We start from the raw sequence: 20,734 nt of genomic DNA, 5'->3' as shown, positions 1-20,734 counted from the left end.
GTATGTTTGTGGGCCTATGGTGCCCTTTACCAGGATATATCTCCCATCAGGGTCTTGTGTGTGGCTTACATATGTAAAGGGGATTTTCCTCTGAAATCCTATGCTAACTCCACCTGAGGCTGAGGTACCTCCCCCACAATGGTACCAATGAGAGTAGTGGGAAAATTGAATATTAGGGTAATGGTTAAAACGAAAGTGAGTCTCTTGGAGGAACACAACATCAGTTCCGGCTTTCCTAAGAAAAGAAAACATTTGACTTTGCTTTGAGGGGGAATAGAAGCCTTTTACGTTGTAAGAGGCTATATGTAGGTCAGCCATAACGAATTATGTATGATAGGGTACCTTGTGGCCAATGATGTGTCCTCCAGGAGAGTATGGTGACGGAAAGGAGTACCGCCATTTGATTCCGGATGCAGGTCGGAGTGATGGAGATCTCACGATGTGTTGGTGAGGTTGACAAGTACCTTGGGGAAAGAATATGAAGGATAACAAATACATAACAGGTTAAAACAACATAACAGAGATAAGCGAGCATACAAGTGTACGCTTTGGGCATGTGGGGGATAGGTGGTCAGATGACCGGGTATTAGACCGTATAGCACCCTAATGGGGCCAAAAAGTAGTGTGCAAGGTTGGGCCTAGCAATTTGCGTTCTATAAAGTAGGGAAAGAAAAACAGATTAATACTCATAACATTTCAAGACTGGTGGTGACAGTGGATAGCTGTGGTGTGGCACTTCCAGGAAGTGATGGTCGGAGCTAGTAGACTGGAGCTTAAGTCCTTTTAAGGTTCCTGGGAGAGGCTCCTGGGTGTAAGCTGATGGCCCCTTTTCTTAGATCTTGATGATTTTGGGGTTCGCTGGACCTCAAATGGCGACACTTTGGGGAGATCTGGTGGTTCTCCTAGGTCATGGTATAGTTCCCAGTTTTCTATCTGCATAGGAGGAATGTCCAGGTCTTCAAGGATAGGCACAATGTCAGCATAGGATGAGTTGTTGATCTGCTTGCCTGCGATAGAAAAGGAAAGTCCAAATGGATAGGACCAGCGGTATAGGACTTTGTTGGACCGGTTTTAGGGCTCTCCGTTTCTTGAGAGTGGAAGGGGCTAGATCCTGGTATATCTCCAACCTGGTGTCTTCATAGGAGAGATCAGCATGATTACGTGCAGCATCCAGGATGGCCGCTTTAACTGGGACATTTAAGAACTTGATGATATCGCGAGGTGACTCGGTCGGCTTAGGTTTAGGGCGTAACGCCCTATGTGCGCGTTCAATGGCAATTTCTTCAGGGTAATCGGGACCTAGCAGGGAGCCACATATGGAGATGATGGTGGTGGTAATCTCTCCCGGCAATACTGATTCGGGAATCCCTCTGAATCTTAAGTTGTTGCGGCGCCCTGTGTTCTCCTGGTCTTCCAGGGAATTATGCGAGGTGCGCTGTGCAGCGACGCAGTGAGGCTGAGACCGCTGACTGGTGGTTCAGGGATGCGGCCTGGTGAGTTTCAAGTGTTTCCCCCCGTTCCCCAATGTGTCTCACCTCTTGTCTAACAGCAGAAAGTTCAGTGAGAATGGGCTCCATAACTCTGCTGAGTGTCCGATCCAGGTATCGTCTGGTGAGCGGCAGGTCAGAGCTGGGTTGGCGTTCTTCTGAATCGCTGTCACCCTCGGAGTGTGCAGAGATGCGCTTCAAGGCCTTGGTCTGCTGGGCCGGCGCCATCTTTGGCTCTCGTGGTGGGATCATTGCGGCCGCTTTTATAAGGAATTTTTCCATATCGCCGCTTGGAATCTGGCCTTTGGAGATCAGTGGCTGTTCTCCAAGCTTGGGGTTCCCGATTTTCACCATCCTCACTCACTGGGGCTAATTATAGCTGGTGCTAGGGACGGTCGTTTTGGCAGAGCAGGGAACTAAGCGTCCATCTCAGTCCGGCGCTAGCTCCGCCCCCCTTCATGCGGTATTTTGATTTCATGTATATTTGTCATGGTCTTACCTTCTTACTGTTCTCCTTCGTTTGACATGTGCTGGCGGCCATCTTGGTTTCTGGGTTTCTTGTAGCCTCCCACCCTGCGGCTTCTCCTTCCCACTGGGAGGAGCTGGATGCCTAGCTCATATATATAGAAGGTCTGTGGCTTCAGTTCCTTGCTTGGTCCTCCTGTGTTCACATGCTTCTAAGACTGCTGCTGCTTCTGGTTCCTGATCCTGGCCTCGTCTGACTACCCCGTTGGTTCCTGATCCTGGCTTCGTCTGACTACCCTGCTGGTTCCTGATCCAGGCTTCGTCTGACTACCCTCCTGGTTCCTGACCTCTGTCTACGCAAGACCCTGCTTCGGTTTAGCCATCCGTTTGGACTTTTGCTACAGCTTGATTTTCAATAAAGCCTTCTTATTTCCACTTATCTCTTGTTGTACGTCTGGTTCATGGTTCCATGACATTAGGACCAAGCCATGAATTCTGACGGTACAGGGCCATCCTCGCTACCTACGCTGGTTGCCAGACTTGATCAGCAGGATCACCTGTTGGGTCGGTTCACTGTGGCGTTGCAAACCCTGCTTGAACGCACGGCTCATTTTGCTTCCGTTGCCGATGGGTCGGTTGTCGCTCCTGGGCCCGCTCCTACTGCCGCTCCGGTTGTTGCGCCAGAGTCTACCCCGACACCTGTTGCTGCGCCTGCGGTGTCTCGGGGTATGACCGGTTCTGCCCCCCTTCCACAGCGCTTTGGGGGAGAGCCAACTCAGTGCCGAGGTTTCCTTAACCAGGTGGGCATTTATTTCGAGTTGCTGCCACATGCCTTTCCTACTGAGAGATCAAAGGTGGGCTTCTTGATCTCGCTGCTCTCGGACAAGGCCTTGGCCTGGGCCAGCCCTTTATGGGAGAACAACAATCCGGTGGTTGCCGAGTTTTCCGGTTTTGTTGCTTCTCTTCGGAAGGTATTCGATGTGCCGGCTCGTGCTGCCTCTGCTGCGAAGCTCCTTATGTCCATCAGACAGGGTTCACGATCCGTAGCTGAATACGCCATTGAGTTTCGTACCCTGGCAGCAGAGGTGGGCTGGAATAATGAGGCTCTGGTCGCTGCTTTCTCTCATGGTCTCTCGGATGCCTTGAAGGATGAGGTTGCAGCTAAGGACCTACCAGTGGAGCTCGAGTCTCTTATTTCTTTCCTGATTTTGATTGACACCAGACTCAGGGAGAGACCTTCCTTTAAGGAGAGCCTGCGGAGGTCTTCTAACAGATTGGCGTCTACGTTTGCTGTCCCACCCGTGCCTCCCTCTCCTCCCACGCCTCCTGGGGATGACTTGTCTGGGGGTGAACCCATGCAGCTGGGGTTTGCTCGCCTGTCCGAGGGGGAGAGGGTACTCCGGAGACGCGAGGGCCGATGCATGTACTGTGGTCTCGGTGGGCATTTTCGGTTGGCATGTCCGAACCGTCCGGGAAACGCTCGCACCTGAGATCCTGTCGGGGGCAGATCTTGGGTGGAGTCTCCTCGTCCCCGGTTTCCCGTGTTGACAAACCACTGATCACTGTTGTCCTCTCCTGGGTCGGGGGCTCGGTGACGACCCAGGCGTTGGTGGACTCTGGTGCTGGTGGTTTGTTCATTGATAGTGTGTTCGCTGCCGCCAATTCCATTCCTCTGCAGCCTCGAGGTTCCCCACTGGCTCTTAAGGCGATAGACGGCAGACCCCTTCTGCCGCCACACGTGACTCATGAGACCCTTCCAGTGGGGATAGCCATTGGTGCCGTTCACAGAGAGTCGGTCTGTCTCCAGGTGATTTCGTCTCCACACTACTCGGTGGTCTTGGGGTACCCCTGGCTCCAGAAGCATAATCCGACTTTCGATTGGAGATCGGCCGATCCTGGTAAGGATCAAGGCGGGCGATGAGTGGAAGACCGCGTTTAACACCAGGACCGGTCATTATGAATCCTTGGTTATGCCCTTTGGGTTGTGCAATGCGCCCGCAGTCTTCCAGGAATTCATCAACGATGTTTTCCGTGACCTGTTGCAGCAGTGTGTGGTGGTCTATTTGGATGACATCTTGGTATATTCTGAATCCATGGAGGCCCACATTATGGATGTCAGACGAGTGTTGCAACGGTTACGAGAGAACAGGCTGTTCGGTAAGCTTGAGAAATGCGAATTTCACCGATCCCAGGTAACCTTCTTAGGTTACATCATTTTCGCTGAGGGGTTCTCCATGGATCCTGAGAAGGTTTCGGCTGTCTTACAGTGGCCCCAGCCCAGTGGTCTCCGTGCCCTGCAGCGCTTTTTGGGCTTCGCCAATTATTATCGGAAGTTCATCAGGGACTTTTCTATGCTAGCCAAGCCTCTCACGGATCTGACCAGGAAGGGCAGTAATTTCCAGGTCTGGCCGCTCGAGGCCATCCGAGCTTTTGAGGCTCTAAAGTCCGCCTTTGTGTCGGCTCCGATTCTGTCGCATCCCAACCCTGGGTTGCCCTTTGTCCTCGAGGTGGACGCGTCTGAGACGGGAGTAGGCGCCCTTCTGTCTCAGCGTAGAACACCAGAGGGTCCTCTGCTTCCTTGTGGGTTTTACTCCCGGAAACTGTCTTCCGCGGAGTGCAACTATCAGATTGGTGACAGGGAGTTATTGGCCATCGTGCAGGCCCTTAAAGAATGGAGGCACTTGCTCGAGGGATCGGTGGTTCCGGTTCTCATCCTGACGGACCACAAGAATCTGACCTACCTTTCTGAGGCCAAGAGATTGACACCACGTCAGGCCAGATGGGCTCTGTTCTTGTCACGTTTTAATTACGTGGTCTCCTACCTACCCGGTTCCAAGAACATCAGAGCGGATGCCTTACATCAGAGCGGATGCAGTACTCCGAGCTGTCCGGGGAGGAGTCGATTCCGACTTCGGTCATACCTCCGAATCAGATCCTGGCCGCCATTCGCACCAGCCTGACCTCTCCCCTGGGTGAGCAGATTTTGGCGGCTCAATCTGGTGCTCCCTCTGGGAGACCCAACGGCAGGTGTTTTGTGCCTGAGGAGTTGCGCACTCGGTTGTTGCGAACCTACCATAACTCCAAGGCCGCGGGGCATCCTGGAAAGAATCAGCTGTCCTGGGCTGTTTCACGTCTGTTCTGGTGGCCTTCTCTACGTTCCGACATCGCCGCATATGTAGCGGCATGCTCCGTTTGTGCCCAGAGTAAGTCCCCTCGGCACCTTCCGTTGGGCCTTTTGCAACCCATAGCCACCGGGGAGCGCCCATGGTTACACCTGGGGATGGATTTCATTGTGGACCTCCCTGCATCCCGAGGCCATACGGTCATTCTCATGATTGTGGATCGGTTTTCCAAAATGTGCCACTGTGTTCCTCTCAAGAAGTTACCCTCTGCACAAGAGTTGGCCACGATTTTCGCCAGGGAGGTCTTCCGGTTGCACGGTTTGCCCAAGGAGATTGTGTCGGATCGGGGGAGATTTTGCTCCCAGTTGGGGATTCATCTCTCTTTCTCCTCGGCCTACCACCCTCAGTCCAATGGGGCCGCAGAACGATCCAATCAGGCCTTGGAGCAATTCCTTCGTTGCTATGTCTCCGATCACCAAGACAATTGGGTTGACCTCCTGCATTGGGCTGAGTTTGCCAGGAACACAGCAGTGAACTCTTCCTCTGGGACGTCTCCCTTCATGGCCAATTATGGGTTCCAACCTGCCGTGTTACCGGAGGTATTCTCTCCCCAGGATATTCCGGCTGTGGAGGATCACCTTTCCGTCCTACGTGCTTCTTGGGTACAGATCCAGAGGTCCCTTGAGGTCTCTGCGCAGCGCCAGAGACTCCAGGCTGATCGCAGACGAGCGCCCGCTCCTTCCTACCAGGTCGGAGACCGTGTATGGTTGTCCACCCGCATCCTCAACCTTCGAGTGCCCACTCCCAAGCTGGCGCCTCGCTTTGTTGGTCCCTTCCGAGTGCTTCGCAAGGTAAACCCGGTAGCCTATGCCCTTGCGCTTTCTCCTGGCATGCGGATCTCCAACGTGTTTCATGTCTCCCTGTTGAAGCCATTGGTGTGTAATCGTTTCACTTCCTCGGTTCCTCGGCCCCGTCCGGTCCAAGTGGGCAATCGTGAGGAATATGAGGTGAGCAATATCCTGGACTCACGCCTGGTCCGCGGTCGGTTGCAGTTTTTGGTCCATTGGCGTGGTTATGGTCCAGAGGAGCGATCCTGGGTTCCCTCCGCAGATGTCCATGCTCCTGCTTTGCTCCGAGCCTTCCATGCACGCTTCCCTCAGAAACCGTTCCTTACTCCGCGGAGGAGGGGCCCTTGAGGGGGAGGTACTGTCATGGTCTTACCTTCTTACTGTTCTCCTTCGTTTGACATGTGCTGGCGGCCATCTTGGTTTCTGGGTTTCTTGTAGCCTCCCACCCTGCGGCTTCTACTTCCCACTGGGAGGAGCTGGATGCCTAGCTCATATATATAGAAGGTCTGTGGCTTCAGTTCCTTGCTTGGTCCTCCTGTGTTCACATGCTTCTAAGACTGCTGCTGCTTCTGGTTCCTGATCCTGGCCTCGTCTGACTACCCCGTTGGTTCCTGATCCTGGCTTCATCTGACTACCCTGCTGGTTCCTGATCCAGGCTTCGTCTGACTACCCTCCTGGTTCCTGACCTCTGTCTACGCAAGACCCTGCTTCGGTTTAGCCATCCGTTTGGACTTTTGCTACAGCTTGATTTTCAATAAAGCCTTCTTATTTCCACTTATCTCTTGTTGTACGTCTGGTTCATGGTTCCATGACAATATTTTAACAAAATTCAATTTCTCGCTGTATATTGTATAAAGAGAATTATTTCATTTGTTTATTTCAGGTTTATATTGAAAAGTCGATTTTAAAGAAGCTGGTGGATGGGGGCCACCCACCAAAGAGAGATCAGTATACCAACTGGATAAACCGATCACTCGTCGGTGGAAGGTGCCCACCCCAGATCTAAAGGAATCCAAACACTTCAAGTTCGGCGTTAAGGCCTGCAGGTACGAGGGTATTGAATTTGAAAATCCTTCTAGATTCCAATATCGAAATTTTACTTATATGGTCCCCCCCCCCCCCCCCCTCCAGTGTCTGTCAACTTTTTCTAATACTGCAAAAATAAGACCTGACGGATCTTGATTATGTGTTATTTTGAAATGATTGGATAATGTATGTTTATCGTATCCTTTCTTAATGCTATTTATATGTTCTGTAGGAAGGTGCAAGGGGTCGTCTTTGATGGTAGGTATGGGTCACCGAGGTTCCTGGCCTCGGTGAAGTAAGAGCTGGTATTTTAATGTGTCAGCGGCAGCTAATGCTGATTGACACTTTTGCTATTTAGTATGGCTGTAAATAGCTGATCCAGGACGGCTCTTATTGGGAGTAGTCAAAGTGCTGGGTAGGTGACTACAGCACCTGGCTATCCTTAATAAGGCAACTGGGCTAAGCAGCAAATAATGTCCTCTGTGTTGTGATCTGAGCCCTGTGCTGGGCTGAAAAGCTGAGACCCATGTGTTGGGAGAGCAGGCCACCTAAAGCCTGCATTTAGACTGCTGGAGGCTGAACCGCGACAAGGTGACATTTTTGTTATGCATGAACTTTCTACTCGGTGTGAACAAACACCAACCCTGCAAAGAGTGTTTTTTGTTTGACAGACATTTGAATTACGAACTTGTAATTTGCCTCTGTTCTGCACCCGCTTATCCCAACTACCAGAGCGAATCCCAACAGTTCTGAGATTCTTTCTTTTAGGGTCCTCTTAGTCCTGCCTACATACTGTTTATGACAAGGGCATTAAATAATATAAATAACGTTTGTGAAATTGCACGTTAAAAACTCATAAAATTTGTGTGTATATGAGTTAGTGGTTGATGATATCTTCACAGTCTTTCTTGGAAAAGAAGTTGTTTTGCCATTTTTGCATACACCACATCTATGGAAGCCAGTCATCCCCCACCCACTCCCTAAAATACACAAAAAACGGAATTCTCGCCCATTAAGGCCAATTGTCTCTGGTGTGCGATCTCTCCTAGAAAAAGTGGGTGAGTGGCTTGATGGTATATTACAACCCCTTGTAAAAAGATTGCCAGGTTATCTTAAAGATACAACTGATGTCCTCACCTCAGAGCAGTTTCTGACAGGGTGTGGGAAAAAAACTTTTTTCATGGCTGACCATGGATGTTATTTCTCTATATCCATCTATACCCCATGATATAGCCCTCCAAGCACTCGAGTACTATCTGCATAGATACAGTAGTCATTCCACCAATTTTATACACTAAATCTTAGATGTAACTGGTTTTCTACTTACACACAACTATTTTTGCTTTAATAATGCATTTTTTCTACAGATTCGAGGAGTTTCAATGGAGGCCAAGTTTTTTCCATCTCTAGCAAATTTGACCATGGGTTATTGGGAGGAACATTTTATTGTCTCAGAATTGAATGAATTTGCTGGCGACATTGTCTGGAATGGCAGATACATCGATGATTTGCTCCTTTTTTGGAGTGGTGATGTGTCTGTCATACCGGACTTTGTTGAATTCGTCAGCACGAATGCGTACAAATTGTGTTTCTCCCATGATATGGATATACATAATATGTTTTTGGGGGATTTGGAATTAATAGATATTCCAGACAAAATTATTTATACGAAGACTTATCGCAAAGAAATATCTGGTAATACTATCCTTCAGGCCAGTAGTCATCATCCAGGTCATACTACAAAAGCCATTCCAGTAGGGGAATTTATTAGAGCGAGGAGAAACTGTAGTACAGATTCGGGGTTTGAAGAGGAGAGTAATCTTATATGGGTTAGCAGGGCTGCCATCAGAAATTTAGGGGCCCCTTACACAGCTCAAAGTCTTCCCCTCCCCCCAGGCGAAAGCTAATTTTGCCGCCCCCCTTGACTCAGCCCATTGACCACACCCTTTAACCCACCCCTTTTTGACTCAGCCCATTGACCACACCCTTTAACCCGTCCCTTGTTTCATGCAACATTTTACTTGACCAGCTAATTTTAGATATTCTTGGCGGTCATCTGTGCCATTTTGTCCTCAAAACATTACATGGCCCCCTACACTACATTGCATTATTCACAACTGTAAGTTTTTACCTTGACTGGTGATGACCTAGGTGTCTAGTCACTGTTATGGGGGATCTGTGGATTGGATGACACTGTTATGGGGGATCTGTGGATGACACTGTTATGGGGGATCTGTGGATGACACTGTTATAGGGGATCTGTGGATGACACTGTTATGGGGGATCTGTGGATGACACACTGTTATGGGGGATCTGTGGATGACACACTGTTATGGGGGATCTGTGGATGACACACTGTTATGGGGATCTGTGGATGACACACTGTTATGGGGGATCTGTGGATGACACACTGTTATGGGTGATCTGTGGATGACACACTGTTATGGGGGATCTGTGGATGACACACTGTAATGGGGATCTGTGGATGACACACTGTTTTGGGGGATCTGTGGATGACACTGTTATGGGGGATCTGTGTATGACACTGTTATGGGGGATCTGTGGATGGCACTGTTATGGAGGGGGATCTGTGGATGACACTGTTATGGGAAATCTGTGGATGGCACTGTTATGGGGGATCTGTTGATGGCATTGTTATGGGGGATCTGTGGATGGCACTGTTATGGGGGATCTGTGGATTACACTGTTATGGAGGGGGATCTGTGGATGGCACTGTTATGGAGGGGATCTGTGGATGGCACACTGTTATGGGGGATCTGTGGATGACACTGTTATGGGAAATCTGTGGCTTGCACTGTTATGGAGGATCTGTGGATGACACACTGTTTTGGGGGATCTGTGGATGACACACTGTTATGGGGGATCTGTGGATGACACTGTTATGGGGGATCTGTGGATGAAACTGTTATGGGGGATCTGTGGATGACACTGTTATGGGGGATCTGTGGATGACACTGTTATGGGAAATCTGTGGCTTGCACTGTTATGGAGGATCTGTGGATGACACACTGTTTTGGGGGATCTGTGGATGACACACTGTTATGGGGGATCTGTGGATGACACTGTTATGGGGGATCTGTGGATGAAACTGTTATGGGGGATCTGTGGATGACACTGTTATGGGGGATCTGTGGATGGCACTGTTATGGAGGGGGATCTGTGGATGGCACTGTTATGGAGGGGGATCTGTGGATGCCACTGTTATGGGAAATCTGTGGATGGCACTGTTATGGGGGATCTGTAGATGGCACTGTTATTGGGGATCTGTGGATGACACTGTTATGGAGGGGGATCTGTGGATGGCACTGTTATGGAGGGGATCTGTGGATGGCACACTGTTATGGGGGATCTGTGGATGACACTGTTATGGGAAATCTGTGGCTGGCACTGTTATGGGGGATCTGTAGATGGCAATGTTATGGAGGGGGATCTGTGGATTACACTGTTATGGAGGGGGATCTGTGGATGGCACTGTTATGGGGAGGGGGATCTGTGGATGGCACTGTTATGGAGGGGGATCTGTGGATGGCACCGTTATGGAGGGGGATCTGTGGATGGCACTGTTATGAGGGATCTGTGGATGATACATATAGATATGTAGATATGTTAGATTAAAAAACAGGGGCTATGCTGATTGGATGCTCAGGCGAGCCAAAAACATAGCCAAGAATAAAAATAGAACAATCTCCTCTTCAAATCCCATAGGTATGATTTGAAAAGAACAGTCAATAAGAATAAACCGACATTAGTACTTACCTACAGTCAACAGTTTCCTCTCAGAAAACAAGTGGAACACAGGTGCCTTCCAATCCTGTTTGCGGACATTTTATATGATACTCTTAAAGGGAACCTGTCACCAGGATTTTGTGTATAGAGCTGAGGACATGGGTTGCTAGATGGCCGCTAGCACATCTGCAATACCCAGTCCCCATAGCTCTGTGTGCTTTTATTGTGTAAAAAACCCGATTTGAAACATGCAAATTAACCTGAGATGAGTCCTGTCCCTGAGATGAGTCAACTTAGTCATTCAACATTACAGCCCTTGTCAGGAGAACAGCATTTATTGGTCTCTGTTCAGACCATGGTCCAGTAAGCTGTTCATGTAATGCGGTTTTCCTGGAGTTGCTACATATGATTCTACTTAAGATATGGTCTTGATTTTTTTATACTATATTTTTATTGATGCCAGTCTATACATTTTCTTTTCTCTTTGTGATAATATCATCTTATGAATGTGGGAAAGTTATTTTGTAGAAACTGGCACTGGTTAGATGCACTGAATTTAAAGTGTTAAATGCCACGTTGGTGGAAGTAAGTAGATTGTGAGGTGTGTAACCTGGGGTTGATTGTTCCTCCGTCCACAGCACCTGTTGTCCCCTTCCCCCTTCTCCCCCCTTTTCCCTTTTCCTATTGGTGGACGTGGGTTACTGCTACCCAGGTGTTACACACGTCAGAAGGTTATGATTAAGAACATTGCGTTTGAAACATGTTAACCTGCGGTGGAGGGTGGTGAAGTCTCATATATGTACTTTTATCCGGTAACTAAATAAAGACGACGTTTTATTCGGATGCTGGAGATTTTCAAATTTATTCAGTAGTTGTGTCACTATTAGTACCACCTTCACAGCTGACTGCTGGTATCCAGGGAAACAGGGGGAGGGGGTACCACCTTTAACTCACCCTTGGCCATTTCCCAACCTTGAACCATAACAAAAGACACCGACAACTGTGTCACTTTATTGCTGGGCGGTGATCGGCCACAGCTTCTTTATTAAAGCGGCAAACCTTAATAAACCATAATATCGGAGCGATATGCCAAAGGCTGAACTCCTAGCGGGCAAGTTAAACCGTAATCATCCGAGCTGTCTGCCAACCGCTGGACTCCCAGTGGGCAGTTACTCCATCTGCTACCACCATATCTCCGGTGTACTCAAAAGCCGCCAGCTGTGACTTCATAAACTCGACCAAAATTCGCAGCTCTCCAAAGCCGTAATCATCGGAGCAATATACAAAACCGCTGGACTCCCAGCAGGGTCTCTTAAGAATAGAAAAAACAAAACAGAATAACCAAGTATCCATAACTGATCAGAACCGTGCACCTCGACCCGCCTCCCAAGAATAACCGCAAAGGGAGGGAGGGCCAATCTGCTTCCACTTGCAAGATGAAGTGACCAGGACAGAGAGGAGGTATATGTGACCTTCAGGATTTCCTGCACCGCCCCCATCCTGTCTAAGGAGGATCCCCAGTGAATTAACCCTCAATGACCCTAATCTGCCACCTACTTAACCATTACAGAGACTGGGCCAGATTCTTAAATGCCCCTAAGGGGAAAAAAGGGGGGGGGGGACCATCAGTCCTTAAGCACCCTCCCTATACAGTCAGGCGCTTTCCAGAATGCTCCCCACAAGTTGGCATAATTGAATTACAACATACCTCAGCAACCTGGGACCGCAGAAGAGCTGCCCAAATCTGAGATTGTCATGTTGGATCCAGTATAGTTGAAAGGTGTGACAACTGCATGTAAGAAAATTGAACTGAGGCAGTCTGCTGAGCAAGGTATGCAGAGTTCTGAACAAGTACGTGAATTTCAAAAGGAATCTACTGTGGAAAAGTACAGTAAAAAGGAGGAGACACTGAGTTTATAACAGCTGAGTTTTACCTCCAGCTTACAGACAGTGAAGAACTTTCCTGGAGAGAGTGACAATGCAGCAGCATGTGATGTCCTACATGGCATGCTCAGGTTGCTGGTGGAAATAGTAAACATTCTGAGAAGCATGCAGAGATGACACAAACAATACCAACAGCAAAGTCTACGGGAGTTTCCAGGACTTTCTGTGGTGCAGACTCTGGAGCCAGCGTTGAGACCATGGAGCCAGTAATGTGGACGCTGGAGGAGCTTGCCGAATTCAAACAGTCTTAGACATTGCACAAACCAAAATCATAGATGAAGGAGACAGTGTGTGAACTTGAGCTGCAACTGGCAGAGGAGAACCCTGTACTGGTAAGGAGAATGGCACCAGTAACAAATGCTGCAAATGCAGATAGACTGCTTGTACAATTTAAAGGGTTTGTCCAGTGTGTAATGAAGGCTTTTAGTTATGTCCAACATTGCACTGCACGGATATCTGCCCTAGCAAACTGTACCATATGTGCAGCAATTCCTGTATTTTATCTAGTACTTACCAATCCTTGGAAGTCTTGTTGTCCTCTTCAGCTCTTTTGCCCCGTCCTTGCCGAGATGACACCTCATCAGTAGTGTTGCAACCTTTCCCAACAAAAATATTGGCCAAGTTAAGACATACCCCAAAGAGATTGTGGTTGTGGGGGCATGGCTTAACACGGTTGTTAAGTTGATATGTCATAATGTGGCTTCCAGTATAAATAGTGTCACCATTAGTGCTGCCCAGTAATATTAATGCCTCCATTAGTGCCCCCAGAATGGATAATGCCCACCATTAGTACCCTCCAGAATTAATAATGCCCCCATTAGTGCCCCCCAGAATTAATAATACCACCATTAGTGCCCCACAGAATTAATAAGTAATAGTAATGTCTCCATTCTTCTTCTTAACACAAGTGGAGGCAGTAGGTAAAGGCTGTACTAATGAGCGCTCCACAATGGAAACGTTCATTAGTAACAATCCATATGGAAAAATATTATTATTGCCGGGAGAAAAAAATTACCAGCATTGGCAGGGGCACTAAAATACCTGTTTGGCCAGTGAGATACGGGCCAGGTGGCAACCCTACTCATCAGTGGGGAGGCTTCAGGGAGACTTATTTTCTTCATTGGAGGAACGCCAGCCTTCTTTGTGTAGGAGTTCTGTATGTGCCAGCATCTATCTGATCAGGTGACTGGCACAACAGAGTTTTGTCTACGACCTGTCCATTCAGTTGTGGACAAGATAGAAGTTCAGCTTGATTGGCCTGAAATGACCAATCAACAACCAATAAGAGATAGAGGCTCACCTGCTTGAGGAGTCTTATAGGCCAGACAAGTCTCCTCCGTGTTTGCAAATTACCCTTTCTTCCAAAATTAACAGAAAACTGTCAGTCCCTGCACTGTGTATATTAATTCCAGAGTGTGAATAATAGTTTTTGAAGAGTCCTAATGTTTCCATTTATTTAAACAGGGACTGTAGTCCACACTTTTAGGAAGGAAAGTGAATTTACATATCTTTTCCCCAGAAACCCAGTGGAGAATTTCCTAGCCTATAAGACTCTTTACATCTAATAAGCGCCCAGGTGCTCTCCACAAAAAGAAATACTACTCTCAGATCCCAACCAAAGCCCTTCACGTAGCTAAGCCAGTTTTCTCTGCTCTGTACTGATGTACAATCTAAGTTATGCTTCAAAGACTGTTTAGAGGGCTAAGCATTGACTTGTTGGATTGATATCTAACATCTGGTGGCAACAGAGGCTTAGTTTTCTGTTCCTTTTTGGAAGGACTTACATCCACATAGAGGCTTGTCTGGTGACCTACCACCATTCCTCCCTCCAAAAACACCTTAGATGCTACTATCACTATTGGGAAGCAGACTTCTCCAAATCGAGAAGATGTAACTACAGTATAATCAATAGCTGTGGCATCAATGCAAAAATTTTGCATACAGCCTTCGAATGGAGAGCAGTAGATGAAGCCGTGCGGGGAGAATCCCAAGCTGAACTGTAGAATAAGTGACTTTGAGCCCTTAGTTAAGACCCTGAGTTGTATAGAAACTGCTCTAAACAATGTTAGTAAACAGGAGAAGATGAGACAATAGAGCAATCCCTGTGTGACAATCCCTACTCTCGGGTCACGTCACAGGGGTGAATTATACTAGTGAGCTCATCAATTTACCACATAAATTCCCACCCACCTACTCTAGATGATGGAATTATGCTAACTTACTCTCCTAGATTCTAACACCCCAATATTTTCTAGCGCAATCGCTGCCACCACCTATACTATAAGGCAATAGGGGCCTATACTATCTATGTGAAAACACTACCGATAACGTAATTCCCTTCGAAAGAGCAAGTTCTATAAGACCACAAGGAAGGGACTTATTAATGTTTAAATTTAATACATGATAGTGCAGTGCAATAGAAAAGAAAGTGTCATATAAAAGATAAAAAACTAAATATACATACAATAACAATGTAGTGAACAGAAAAAAATAAAAAGGGATAAAATAGAGAATATTGGCTTACTGAGATGCAGCAGTTATATTCCGGCTGTGGTGACAGCTGAGGATACGGGCAGTCACTCCAAACGATGTGGATCCCCAAAATGGCTGACACCTAACTGTTCCCTACCACCCATTTTTATCCCCCTTCTGCCAAGGGGTGGGCTGTGATGGAACCTCCCTCCTTTCGGTCCGGCCTTTTGGGACATCTGAGATTATTCAGGTTTTTGTACCCACCTTCCCATAAGGCTGACCGATGTGGCAATTTGAATCACGGCAATTTCTCGCCTTATGACAGGGACTGCGGGTACAGGTAAGATCCCTTAACCTGAGTTGCCCAGTCCTGGTCATACAGACACCAAATATGATCGGGTTATGATTTCCAGAAGACCAAATCCTGAACACTGAGAAATGCCTCATGTCCAGTACGGGGTGTCTGGATTCTCCCCGAAGCCCATGTCAGGTGAACACAATTACCAGGGTTCTGAGGATGTGGGTGTTATGAGGTTGGAGTTATGGCTTCTGATATTATTTCATCCACCTACTGAATGGCTTATACCACCTGCTGGGTTAGCAGTCACCATGTCTGGAGTTTGTTCTGCATTTTAAGTGGCCCCTTCCAGGTCTTCACTAGTATGCCCATATGGCTTGTAATTCACAGGCCAGTGCTAAATGAAGTTTCCTCTGAGAATGTGGAGTGTCTTCACCTTTTTCAGACAGGTTGGCACCTACAGGCGCAATCTGCATAAGTCCTTAATAGAGCAAAGACATTGACATACAATCAGCTATTGATAATGCAAGTTTTGGAAAATCTAAAATCTATCTATCTATCTATCTATCTATCTATCTCAGATTTTGTTACACCCCCCCCTTCACGACATGACATGGGATTGTTGATAAAGCAATCAATATCACAAGCCATGCTCAGCCGCCTCTCTCTGACGCGATAACCCATCTGCGTTACCATGCTCACTGCCTTTTTTGTGCTGGATAGTAAAGTCATAGTGTTGCAAGGCCAGACTCCATCTCAGCAGCTTTCCGTTGTCACCTGCCACCCGATATAACCAACTAAGGGGGTTTTGATCGGTCACCACGGTAAACTTTTGCCCATAAAGGTATGGCTGCAGTTTCTGTAAAGCCCATACAATGGCCAGACATTCTTTCTCTATAGTTGCATAGGCCACCTCCCTTGGTAGGAGCTTCCTGCTCAAATACATTATGGGGTGCTCATCCACTTCAGGATTCACTTGGCTGAGCATTGTGCCTAGGCCATAGGCACTAGCATCAGTCTGAACCACAAACTTGCGGGTAAAATGGGCTTTGCAAGACTGGAGAGCTAGCAATAGCAGATTTCAAAGCTGACAAAGACCTCTCGCAGTCTGCAGTCCAGTTAATGATTTGCGGTAGCTTCTTCTTTATAAAGTCCGTCAAAGGTTTTGCTAGGGTGAGATAGTTGGGGAAAAATTTCTGATAGTACCCAGCTGTCCCTAAGAAGGACATAACCTGCTTTTTAGTCTTAGGGGTAGTCCAATTGGAGATGGCATCTACTTTCCTTGGCTCTGGCTTAAGCATCCCTCCACCTACCTGGGGCCCAAGGTACTGCACCTCAGACATGCCTATCTGGCACTTTCCAGGCTTGATGGTCAGTCCCGGATCCTGGATTCACTTGAGCACCTGGGACAGGTGGGTCAAGTGATTCTCCCAGGTCTGACTGAACACAGTGGTGTCATCCAGCTAAGCAACGGCAAACCCTTCAAACGTGTCCAACAGCTGGTTCACCAAGCGCAGGAATGTGGCAGGGGCATTTTTCATGCCAAAGGGCATTACCTTGAACTCATAGAGCCCAAAAGGAGTGATGAAGGAGGATCTCTCCTGGGCCCCAGGGGACAAGGGAATCTGCCAATACCCCCTACTCAAGTCCATAATGGTTATGTACTGGGCACTGGCTAGCTGGTCCAACAGCTCATCTATGCGGGGCATGGGGAACGCATCAAAAACGGTGATGGTGTTTAGCTTCATGTAGTCCATGCAAAAGTGTGTGGTCTTATCCTTTTTGGGGACAAGCACTGAAGATGATGTCCACGCACTTTGAGATTTCTGGATCACGCCCAACCCTAACATTTCCTCTACCTCTCTCTTCATGTCTGCTCTGACCTCTATGGAGACTCGATCGGCCATTTTTCTAATCAGCAGATGATCCCTAGTGTCCACGTGGTGAGTGGCCAGGGGAGTCCTTCCTAGTCTCCCTGTAAAAGTGCCAAGAAAGTGGTTAAGTACCTCCCACAGCTGGGATTTGTGAAACTCGGACAGCTGTGAGCTAACTACCGCATCCTCAAGGGACCCTACCTCTTGTGCTGCAGTCACTAAATCTGACAGGGTGTCACTTTCCCCCTCCTCCGGTAAACTGCAGACAGGAAGGACGGATGTATCCCTGTCATGATGCGCCTTGATCATATTCACATGAAAGACTTTGTACTTATTGCGAACATGATCGATCGTGACTACATTGTCCACGTCATTTAAGCGTTCATGAATGGAATACGGGCCTTCCCATGCTGCCTGGAGTCTGTTCTGGGCACCCTGACTACGGGTTACAGAAGAAATGCACACACCATCCTCCCCCTCTCGGTGGAGGAGGGTGGATGTGGACGTGACAGGAACTTCATGCATCTTTATGACATTTCCTGCCACTAAACCGCTACACAAGCCATTATCTTTTGATGGACATGTATCACCTTCTACATTATTGTTAGTTGCACAAACTTCACCCAATGCATTGGTTACTACGTTCAGGTTATCACTAGGCACAGTACCATGATGCAACTCTAACAAATTGATAAACACAGAGTCATCACATTTCATAGTAGGCACGGTCTCAATATCATGACAGGCGACCGGTGCCAACTCACACGGGGCTGCACGCACGCCTGCATCCTCCCCAATGGTGGAGGGAATATACCTACAGACTAAGCGTCCCAGATAAGTTCCTAGTAACACATTAGTGGGAATCTTATCTGTCACTCCCACTTCTATCATCCCTCTTCCCGCGCCCCAATCCAGGTAAACCCGGGCCATGGGTAAAGCAGGGGTTAGACCTCCAACTCCAGCAATGGTTAGAGTTCTTCTGGGGATGAGGTCCTCTGAATTGACAAGCTCTGGGCGCACAAGGGTCATCTCGGCACCAGTATCCCTCAGTCCCATGGTGACTGTGTTGCCCTACAGTGACCGCTTGTAAATTGTCACAAGATGCCCTCATTTTTCCCACTCACAAACAAAACTGTTGGGTACGAAATGGATGGTTTGGGCAAAGGTGTGGTTTTCCTCTATTAGGTATATGTCGATTAGTATCAGAGCATATCAAGTTTGTTATTATGCCTGTTATATTAGGTTTTCTTTCATTTCACAGTTTTTTCAGACCCCACTGTCTTTGGGTATACAGTTTATTTTTGCTTGAATGTCTGTATCCAATATTAGCTAAATTACACAGTTGTGCAATGTAAATGTTTGTTACTCACTGTTCAATGCAGGAGAGGCGTCAAATGCCGTCCGTGGCGTCCCACATGGTATTCGGCACTGACTAATCTTACCGCGTCTTCTGCTGTAGAGAGTGTTACAATCGCGCTGCTTCCCAGTGTAAGCTGAAGGATTGTCCGGCGTCCCACGTGTTCAATAGGTCCAGAGTTAAAAAGCTGGCTGCATGTATATAGTCTTGATGGCGAATCCTTCAAATCATGGACTTATAGATTTTGGAGCGCTCCATTTATTGTGAATCTTAAATGTCATTACAAGGGTACTTGCTTTTTGGGGGGTATTTGCGACCATGCGCATTTTAGGGCTATATACTTGCTCCTTCTTCAGTGGTAAATCCCCCCATCTTGCTTGTACCCTTAAGTACCCTCTCATACGTATGTCATGAAGGTTATATCATAAAATTGGAATGGATCCACGTTGTTGACATGACACTTTATTTATTCCATGGCAACTCATTTAGTATCTTCTAGTTGGTGATTAATTTGTATCTTTACCATTAAGATAAATTTATGGGCCACAATGAACATATAAACGCATATTTATCGCATTCGTTTTATATGCAGTTTCTTGTAAAAAAATTTTTTTATTATCACTACTGATTCACACTTGAAAATAAGTAATATAAAAAATAATACAGTTATAAAACGTTAATCATAAATAACATATTCAAAGTACCCAATTAAAAATATGGATATAGTACTCAATTCATATTTGTCGACGTCGACTTAGTCCGCATATTTCACTTCTTTATACTTGCGATTTTCATGCAGTATTTTGATGTCATGTATATTTTCACAAAATTCTATTTCTCGCTGTATATTGTATAAAGATAATTATTTCATTTGTTTATTTCAGGTTTATATTGAAAAGTCGATGATAAAGAAGCTGGTGGATGGGGGCCACCCACCAAAGAGAGATCAGTATACCAACTGGATAACCCGATCACTCGTCGGTGGAGGGCACCCACCCCAGATCTAAAGGAATCCAAACACTTCAAGTTTGGCGTTAAGGCCTGCAGGTACGAGGGAATTAATTTTGAAAATCATTCTAGATTCCAATCTAGACATTTTACTTATATGGTCCCCCCCCCCCCCCCCCCTCCAGTGTCTGTCAACTTTTTCTAATACTGCAAAAATAAGACCTGACGGATCTTGATTATGTGTTATTTTGAAATGATTGGCTAATGTATTTTTAATCGTATCCTTTCTGAATGCTATTTATTTGTTCTTTAGGAAGGTGCAAAGGGTCATCTTGGATGGTAGGTATGTGTCACCGAGGTTCCTGGCCTCTGTGAAGTAAGAGCCGGTATTTTCACGTGTCAGTGGCAGCTAATGCTGATTGACACTTTTGCTATTTAGTATGGCTGTAAATAGCTGATCCGGGACAGCTCTTATTGGGAGTAGTCAAAGTGCTGGGTAGGTGACTACTCCCCACGTTCCAGGCTGGATTTTGACAGCACCTGGCTATCCATAAAAATGCATCTGGGCTCAGTAGCAGAGAACGTCCTATGTGTTGTGATCTGATGGCTGGGCTGAAAAGCTGAGACCCGTGTGTTGGGAGAGCAGGCCACCTAAAGCCTGCATTTAGACTGCTGGAGGCTGAACAGCCGAAAAGGTGACGTTTTTGTTATGCGTGAACTTTCTACTCGGTGTGAACAAACACCAACCCTGCAAAGAGTGTTTTTTGTTTTTCCCTGTCTGAATAAACACGAACATTTGAATTACGAACTTGTACTTTGCCTCTGTTTTGCACCCGCTTATCCCAACTACTAGAGCGAATCCCAAGAGTTCTGAGATTCTTTCTTTTAGGGTCCTCTTAGTCCTGCTTTCATACTGTTTATGACAAGGGCATTGAATAATATAAATAACGTTTGTGGAATTGCATGTTAAAAACTCATACATTTTCTGTGTATATGAGTTAGTGGTTGATGATATTTTCACAGTCTTTCATGGAAAAGAAGTTGTTTTGCAATTGTTGCATACACCACATCTATGGAAGCCAGTCAACCCCACCCACTCCCTAAAATACACAAAAAACGGAATCCTCCCCTATTAAGGCCAATTGT

General features: G+C 47.0%; 1 protein-coding gene and 1 long non-coding RNA gene across 2 annotated transcripts in view; one reads left to right on the top strand and one right to left on the bottom strand.

Moving 5' to 3' along the window:
• The window catches only part of LOC122929279 (histidine N-acetyltransferase-like), a 91,338-nt gene extending 77,603 nt beyond the window's left edge, over positions 1 to 13,735 (bottom strand). The window contains exon 1 of the mRNA XM_044282797.1: positions 13,154 to 13,735. The gene's annotated coding sequence lies outside the window, so the exon portion shown is untranslated. The remainder of the gene's footprint in view (positions 1 to 13,153) is intronic.
• On the top strand, positions 12,647 to 20,373 carry LOC122929280. Its single transcript, XR_006387968.1, has 3 exons — positions 12,647 to 12,971; positions 19,525 to 19,687; positions 19,902 to 20,373. It is a non-coding gene; the product is annotated as an uncharacterized LOC122929280 (long non-coding RNA).
• The last annotated feature ends 361 nt before the right edge of the window (positions 20,374 to 20,734 follow it).

Source organism: Bufo gargarizans, chromosome 2 (genome assembly GCF_014858855.1).
Source record: "Bufo gargarizans isolate SCDJY-AF-19 chromosome 2, ASM1485885v1, whole genome shotgun sequence".
Lineage (NCBI taxonomy): Eukaryota > Metazoa > Chordata > Amphibia > Anura > Bufonidae > Bufo > Bufo gargarizans.
Note: the sequence above shows the minus strand (reverse complement) of the source record. Positions and strands in the feature narration are given on the sequence as shown.